Source organism: Tupaia chinensis, unplaced genomic scaffold (genome assembly GCF_000334495.1).
Source record: "Tupaia chinensis unplaced genomic scaffold, TupChi_1.0 Scaffold000182_1, whole genome shotgun sequence".
In the NCBI taxonomy this organism is placed as follows: Eukaryota; Metazoa; Chordata; class Mammalia; order Scandentia; family Tupaiidae; genus Tupaia; species Tupaia belangeri.
Window position 1 is genome coordinate 9,549,755 of NW_006159657.1, and position 7,787 is coordinate 9,557,541.

Consider the following 7,787-nt stretch of genomic DNA (forward strand, 5'->3'; position numbering starts at 1 on the left):
ACTTTTAGTTTAAAGTAGATATATTCTGAATACAATACATCTTTAAGAAAAACTTAATGAGCTTACTGCTGAATCACTTATCTCGACTGGTAAAACCTTAGAAACATCATTGATTTCTCATGCAAATCATTGTTTTCTGAGTTGGACAATTATCTGAACAGTCTTTCAAAAGCATTTTAAACAATCAAAGCAATGTTGCTTAGTACCCATAATATAAAAGTAAAATGTTAGACCTATTAGTGTTAGAAGAATTGTTATTTTCATCAGAAAACTCTTTAGTAGCTCAATCAACAATGCCTACTCTATCACGATGTTGGGAAGAAGTAAACACTTAGAACCCATTTTATTACCCTTAAAGGAGAAATTAGTATTTCTGATAGAAATTCTTCATGAATTAGGAGGGACTTCTAAGATCTCCCTAGATGGAGATTATATTCTAAAATTAACAAGTAAGATGAAATTGAGTGTAACAAAAATTGCCTTTGAAAGTCCATTAAACCTTTAATAAAACCTGTAATAAAATAATATGTGGTATAGCAAAACTATCTTCTGGTATTGAAACAAATATTTATTCAGTTGAAGACCAGTTGAAGTAGCTGGCTTGTATTTAGGGATCAAGTTATGGAACAATTCATGTTTTCAGGCACTAGATTACTCCCAGTGTATTGAGGTGCTCACATTCTCAGAGGTGTGGGGGAATCAAGACTGAATCTATTATAGATTTGTGTGTCTCATTTCAGACTCACTCCCATGTTGTGGATTATGGAGGAGAACACTCACTATCTATGTGTGATTTATTATCTCTCTTGTCATCATTTTATTTGACTCTTTTTTCTCAGATTCAATAAAATTTAGTTTTGGTGGAAGTCTACTAATCCACATATCCTAAGTATTTTACTTCTAGAGTATGTAAGAAAGCACGGGCAAGCCAGTGAATGTTTCTAATAAAAAAACAGCTAATGCTGACGGACCACTGAATGATGAGTTCAATAAATGAGAATGTTTTTGTAGAAGGGATAAGGCATAACCGTTCTGTAGCAACAATTGCATTCCAATTATAATTGACTTTTAAAGACCTGGTTTTATTCTGTTAAGCCCTTCAAGCATGTCCCTGAGAGTTTTGGTATTTGGAAGTGGGTTGTAAACAAAGAAAACTGTAGAATTTCTGCTCTAGATTTATTACTATTTTAAAATGATCTAAAGTCATCTGTAATTATTTTTTCCCTTGATTAAGCTGTCTGTCTTCTTGTCTCAATAAAAGTAGATTAAAGAAATAGACTACTACCAACAAAAAAAAAAAAAAAAAAAAAAAAAAAAAAAAAAAGACAACACAAAAAAAAAAAAAAAAAAAAAAAGAAAAGACCATGGCTCGAGTCCCGGACCTGGTGGCTTAAACTAACGCTGGGCATGTGTGCGTGTGTGCCCAAGATCCCCAAGAGGAGAAGGGAGGAGAAGGGATTGAAGTGTGGCCATGCCCCCTAGAGGGTGGTGATTTCTCGCTTTCTTTCTCTTTGTCTTTCTGGTGAGTGTATGTGCCCTATAGCAAAAACCTCTTCAAAAAAAATTAAGCTCAGAAGCAGTCAAAGAAACTGTTGGGTAAATAACTAGAGCTTTTCCAATGGGATAGACCAAATAAGACAACTGCAACTAGAACCAATCAAATATTTGCTTGGCTTTACTTATGCATTTTCCTATAAAACCTTGCCTGTCCAGTGCCCTGAGATCCTGAACTACTTTTAGTTTAAAGTAGATATATTCTGAATACAATACATCTTTAAGAAAAACTTAATGAGCTTACTGCTGAATCACTTATCTCGACTGGTAAAACCTTAGAAACATCATTGATTTCTCATGCAAATCATTGTTTTCTGAGTTGGACAATTATCTGAACAGTCTTTCAAAAGCATTTTAAACAATCAAAGCAATGTTGCTTAGTACCCATAATATAAAAGTAAAATGTTAGACCTATTAGTGTTAGAAGAATTGTTATTTTCATCAGAAAACTCTTTAGTAGCTCAATCAACAATGCCTACTCTATCACGATGTTGGGAAGAAGTAAACACTTAGAACCCATTTTATTACCCTTAAAGGAGAAATTAGTATTTCTGATAGAAATTCTTCATGAATTAGGAGGGACTTCTAAGATCTCCCTAGATGGAGATTATATTCTAAAATTAACAAGTAAGATGAAATTGAGTGTAACAAAAATTGCCTTTGAAAGTCCATTAAACCTTTAATAAAACCTGTAATAAAATAATATGTGGTATAGCAAAACTATCTTCTGGTATTGAAACAAATATTTATTCAGTTGAAGACCAGTTGAAGTAGCTGGCTTGTATTTAGGGATCAAGTTATGGAACAATTCATGTTTTCAGGCACTAGATTACTCCCAGTGTATTGAGGTGCTCACATTCTCAGAGGTGTGGGGGAATCAAGACTGAATCTATTATAGATTTGTGTGTCTCATTTCAGACTCACTCCCATGTTGTGGATTATGGAGGAGAACACTCACTATCTATGTGTGATTTATTATCTCTCTTGTCATCATTTTATTTGACTCTTTTTTCTCAGATTCAATAAAATTTAGTTTTGGTGGAAGTCTACTAATCCACATATCCTAAGTATTTTACTTCTAGAGTATGTAAGAAAGCACGGGCAAGCCAGTGAATGTTTCTAATAAAAAAACAGCTAATGCTGACGGACCAATGCATGATGGAAGTCTACTAATCCACATATCCTAAGTATTTTACTTCTAGAGTATGTAAGAAAGCACGGGCAAGCCAGTGAATGTTTCTAATAAAAAAACAGCTAATGCTGACGGACCACTGAATGATGAGTTCAATAAATGAGAATGTTTTTGTAGAAGGGATAAGGCATAACCGTTCTGTAGCAACAATTGCATTCCAATTATAATTGACTTTTAAAGACCTGGTTTTATTCTGTTAAGCCCTTCAAGCATGTCCCTGAGAGTTTTGGTATTTGGAAGTGGGTTGTAAACAAAGAAAACTGTAGAATTTCTGCTCTAGATTTATTACTATTTTAAAATGATCTAAAGTCATCTGTAATTATTTTTTCCCTTGATTAAGCTGTCTGTCTTCTTGTCTCAATAAAAGTAGATTAAAGAAATAGACTACTACCAAAAAAGGGTGGTGATTTCTCGCTTTCTTTCTCTTTGTCTTTCTGGTGAGTGTATGTGCCCTATAGCAAAAACCTCTTTAAAAAAAAAAAAAAAAAAAGGAAAGAAAAAAGAAATAGACTACTACCAACAAAATTATCTACGGGTAATGGAGATAGCATTGGTACTTGAGGCATATTTGAAAAGAGGCACAGAATTACTGTGGTATTTCGAGAAAAAATGCTAGAGAAATGTACAAATATCGCAAATTAGTTGAACTAGAGAAGAAAATGATGCACTTTTAAGAACTCCAAGCATGTTTGAAGATGATCTTGAACTATAGAATAATGGCTGCTTTTTATTCTGTAGAAAAGGAAGAAAAAAAAGAAGTATCTGTTAGATGGATTGAAGCTGATCTTGCTACATGGCAGAATTTTTATTTTATTGTAATTTGTCCATTTATAATGATATCTACTAATTAGGTACAAAGCAATGTTATGATTTGTATACAATATAGAATAATTAAATCAAGATGATTAACATATTCATCACCTCAAATGCTTATTCTTTGTGGTGAGAATATTTGACACTGGGTTGTATTAATTTTGAAATACACGTTGTTACTAACCATAGTTACCATATTGTGCAAATTGAGGGTTTTTAAATTTCTAATCCCATGCTTCTACTTTCCCTTCCAATACCATCCATTGGTAATACCATTAAGGTTTAGTGAGATTTGGTAGCAGAAATATTGGTCCAGAAGTTTTGGGAGAGAGCTGACATTGGCACTAAAAACGATCTGTCCAGAGCTGGTTAGTTAGGGAAGAGGGGGTGGCAAAAGGAGCAATATCTCTTTGGGGTCTTTTCCAGTCACTATGGAAGTGGCACAATGCAGGTCAATTTTGAAATTCAGTAACCAAAAGAGGTGGGTAAGACTTATCTATCTCAGAAATATTTGAGGTATCTGTTGGATACTTCCTTTGCTCTTGAAAGAGATCAATGCATCCATCTCAGGATGGTTATGAATAGTATCTCTTGTTGAGAGAAAGTGATGGCATCATGGGGTCTTAACTCTGCTGAAATTGCCTTTCTTTTGGGGGAGTTCACATTTTTGAGGCTGTGCCAGCATTGGGCAGGTATACATTTTTACATAACATTTCAGTTCAATCAAGGCAAGGTGGAATATTGCTAAAGGTCTGGGACTATGGCAGGAAACTGAGAAAGATGATAGTCAAGGTTAAAAGAGAGCTTCCTCTCCAGGTAGACCTGTCTCATTAATGAGCTGTCATGCAGAATAGCCTGTCCTCGCCCTTTGTCTTCTGGCTTCAAGCCCCTTCTAGCTTCTCTTCCCCAGGAAAACTGTTGCAAACATTCAGACTGTCCAAGTCAAGACAAAAAGAAGCTGAACCCTCCCTCTTACTTTTCTGGGATCATTTTTCTCTTCCCTACATGACAACCTGTCTTTCCACCTGATGATAGATGCTATGATGGCCTCACTATTTGGGAAGACCCTGTCTTTTCCCCTCATGGTTGCGGCTTTTCCCTTAAAGACCTTGCTGGGACAGCCATGTCAGCACACATCACCATGCCCCAGACTAAGACGCACATATGGCCAGCAGCAAGAGTCATTTCCTTATAGCCCTGAGAAATAAAATATTTACGAGACTAATTTACAATAATAAGAGGGCCTTGTATCCAGCTGAGGAATATTGTTTCCTCTCTCAGAAGTTTCCCTGAAAACATACTTGACATAATGGGGACAGGTCACCCGTATCAACCTTCCCCCACCAACGGAACTATTTCCATTTCCCTCATCACTAGAGCCATGTGATAGCAGCCCTAATGAGATGGGCAACTGGCTTTTATACACCTGCCATTATATCACCTCATGGCCAAAATTTTGCTTGAGTGAGAACTGTCTGAAAGAAAGAACCAGGGTAATCTGAGAGCCACATTCCATGGTATTGAAATTGAACATGGAGTGATTGATGGCCTTCCTCTTTTCTTCTGAAGCCTTGATGTACTGTCTTTTTGGGGGACTGTCATTTTATGACTGCAATGAATAATATGCTTTCTCTACTCTGGAAAAGAAGGACAGCTGGAACATGACATAGCTAAACCTTTTCTGTCTGGAAGTGCCCTCATCCAAAGAGGACCCAGTTTTCACAGATAAGTCCTGGAATATGCAACATTCCTCTTGTCCTATTACAGGGAACTAAATAAAGATACAATTTATTAAAATAGTTATTAATATTTTGGATACTTTACATGATTATGAATAATTTCCACAACTCCTTTTAGAAGTCAGTACTGTAGTTATTTCCATTTTACAGATGACGCAAGAGTAGTACAGAGACTGGAAGTGATTTGTCTAATGTAATTTAGTTGGAAAGTGAAGCCAGGATTTGAACTTAGATCTGCATGACCTGCATTCTTTCACCCAGGAGCTTGCTTTCAGGATTTGAAATGTTTTGAAAGTGTCTGATTTTGCCACTGCATTTGTTAACTGCTAAGAGTGCTATTTGGTGTTCTTATTTTAATCAAGATGATTCAAGTTATTCTTTTTTTTTTTTTTTAAAGCTGTGTGACAGCTAGTAGAGATGGGTACACTGATGCTGAGAATCTCTGTCCTTAAAAGATAGATATGTGCCTTTGGAGGCACCCAACAAGTCTGCTTTGAGGACAATGAGGTGATGAGAAGATCAGGAGGATCTTTTCTTGCCTTTTCTCTAAGTATCTTAACAGTAAGCACACCTGACTGTCTGTCTCCTTGTGGGTTGTGAAGTTTCTCAAGATGCATTTGTAAAATTCCCCAGGTCATGAAGAGGCGAGTGTGAGGGGGGCCATCTTTTCTTTCTTGTAGTTCTGCCTTAACCCTTAACTTAGGAACTTTTAGTTTTTCTTTCAGAAGTATTTGGACTGTTCTCTTTTATTCCACTCCCAATAGAAGAAGAAAGGCCTTGACTGATTTGTAGACTTGGGAGAAGCAACACACTGCACGAGAATAAGCCTCCTTTTCTCTCTAGTTCTCAGACTAGGCTGCCCCCAGGAGAAAGAAATTCTTCCTATGCTCTGATTTTCATACAGGAATGCTAACTGGGCGGTGATCCAGGCCAGGTTTCCTGAGGGAAGTGTAGAGGCCTATCTCCCATTTTCCTTACCAACAAGGTTCAACTTAGGAGGCAGGAATTTTGCTTGGAACAATCACTTGGTAACTGTTACCTATGAAGTTCCAGACTGTCTCATGGGTGTTTCACCCAAGGCCTAAACTGGTTGGGTAGAGAGTTCATTGGCCTTGGGTCCAGCTGTGGTTGTCTAATCTACCCTTCTAGTAATAGAGCTTATAATCGATCTTCATCAGTTCATTTCCTAAATCTATTTCTCAACTAGTTCCAAACCCAGAGTGAAATAGATGGGTTTGATTTCTAGCTACATTCCGCTTCAACAGTGAGAAGTGTGCACATTATGAAACCTCAGCCAATGGTGGAGTTTGAATTAGTGAAATGACCAAATGACAGGTTATTGGGGAGAGCTGCACTGTAGTTTCCCAGTTATTATGGCCAGCCAAGTGTTACCAAGTATGCAAGTTTTCAATCTCAGCTGGTTTGGAATCACTTGGGAGTGTTTTTGAAAATTCTGATGGCTTGGACTCATTCCTATGGGCTCTGATTTAATTCACCTGGGGATAGGGTCTGAATGTATGTTTTGTTGTTTGTTTCCTAAACTCCAGGAAAGCTTAAAATACAGGTAAGGTTTGGGGTTATAAAAATAGAAACTGCTGAAGCCTTCTTTTTCAATAGATCAGTGTTTCCCCAAAGTATAACATTTGTAACACCATGGGTATGTGAGTGGGTTTAGCTAGCACAAGACATGACTTTGGAACTACTGAAGATGTACTGGAAATCTTCACTTTCTAATTTTTTTTTTGAGAGATTTTTGCTATAGGGTGCGTGCGCTCACCAGAGAGAGAGAGACATAGAGACAGAAAGCGAGAAATCACCCCCCAGGGGGGATGGTCACGCCGCAATCCCTTCTCCTCCATTCTCCTCTCGGGATCTTGGGCATGCACGCACACACGCCCGGCGTGAGTTTTAAGTCACTGGGTCCGGGACACGAACCACGGTCGACTACGTGGGAGTCCAGTGACATAGCCATTATGCTAACTGCTGGTTCCCTCAGTCGTTTTGATTAAGGAGGAAGTCTCAGCCTGGTAGTAGCAGATCTTTAACACTTATATTTTGTTTTTAACAAAAGAGAGTAAACATAAAAGGTTCAGATATAGTATATGTTGAGAATTATTGATAGTGTTATAGATTATTATTGATAGTCCAGGTTTGGGACTCGAATCATAGTTGCCCATGTGGGAGTCTGGTGCCTTAACCACCATGCCACCTGCCAATCCCTGATACTACGGGTTTTCCATTCATAGTGGCAATATACAATTTTCTTTAAAAAATATTACTGGTTCTTCAATTTGGCTACACATTGGAATTATCTGAGGAGATTTAAAGAATATTGATGCCTGGATTTCATCTTGGGCATTGGGATTTTCAAAAGCTCCCTCAGGGCATAAAACCACTGCTTTAAAGTGCACCACTGCAGTGCTTCCCAAACTCTAATGTGTGTGTATGAGTCACTTGGGGATCTTGTTAAAATTCAGATTCTGGTTCAG